This window comes from Pan paniscus, chromosome 1 (assembly GCF_029289425.2).
Source record: "Pan paniscus chromosome 1, NHGRI_mPanPan1-v2.0_pri, whole genome shotgun sequence".
NCBI lineage: Eukaryota > Metazoa > Chordata > Mammalia > Primates > Hominidae > Pan > Pan paniscus.
The window spans coordinates 207,583,034-207,584,078 of NC_073249.2; the positions used below are offsets into that span (position 1 = coordinate 207,583,034).

Consider the following 1,045-nt stretch of genomic DNA (forward strand, 5'->3'; position numbering starts at 1 on the left):
CAGAAGGGATTCTGACATCGCATCCAAATAAGGTGAAAGGATTAGCTGTTGTTAAAACAGTGTGAGAGCTGTGAGTAAGGAAATATTCTCTCTGAGATGGGCCCTGCTGAAATATACAACACGAGCCTTCCAAATATGAGCTACTGACTGGAAAGAAGCCTGCTTGTTATGGAGCCTGAATCTTCCTCCCCAGCCAGGGATCTGGTGATGCCAATCCCGCTGAGGTCTGGTGTTCATCGGAGGTCAGGATGCAGCCCACCTGAGACCTTAAGGGGTAGGGGGTCCTTCATTAGTTAGCAGGCATGGTTTAGTAACAGTAACATCACCAATAATGTGTGGGATTCAGGGTTTCTGAATAGTGCTAACATAATATGGAGAATGAACAGTCCAAAGTCTCCATGAGGAAGGATTGATAGAAAAGAATTCATTCAACAACCTTTTATCAAGAATAGTCATATAAGATCCTTTTGTAGTTCATGAGCATGATGATTGGGTGTTTATGTGTATGTGTGAGATCTGCCACTCTCTGAACCTTGTTACAACATTGTCACATTACCCGTCTAACCTGAAAAAAAAAAAGTCATATATGGGCCAGGCATGGTGGCTCACACCTGTAATCCCAGCACTTTGGGAGGCCAAGGTGGGCAGATTGCTTGAGTTCAGGAGTTCAAGACCAGTCTGAGCAACATAAGGAGACCCTATCTCTACAAAAAAATATAAAAAATTAGCCACGGGTGGTGGTGCACACCTGTGGTCCCAGCTACTCGGGTGGCTGAGGCAAGAGTATCGCTTGAACCTGGGAGGTTGAGGCTGCAGTGAGCTGTGATCATGCCACTGCACTCCAACCTGGGTGGCAGAGTGAGACCCTGTCTCAACAAGAAAAAAAAAATAGTCATACAAACTGTATAACTTATCTATTGCTGTGTAACAAATTATCCCTAAGCACAGCAGCTTAAAACAATATTTATTTATCTCACAGTTTCTGTGGGTCAGGAAATTGGGAGTGGTTCTGCTGAGTGGTTCTAATTCCTGGTTGCATGAGAGT

At 44.3% G+C, this 1,045-nt stretch overlaps 1 non-coding gene across 1 annotated transcript; it reads left to right on the forward strand.

Moving 5' to 3' along the window:
* The first annotated feature begins 461 nt into the window (after positions 1–461).
* On the forward strand, positions 462–566 carry LOC112438679 (small nucleolar RNA U13). Its single transcript, XR_003027055.1, has one exon. It is a non-coding gene; the product is annotated as a small nucleolar RNA U13 (small nucleolar RNA).
* Positions 567–1,045: the final 479 nt, after the last annotated feature.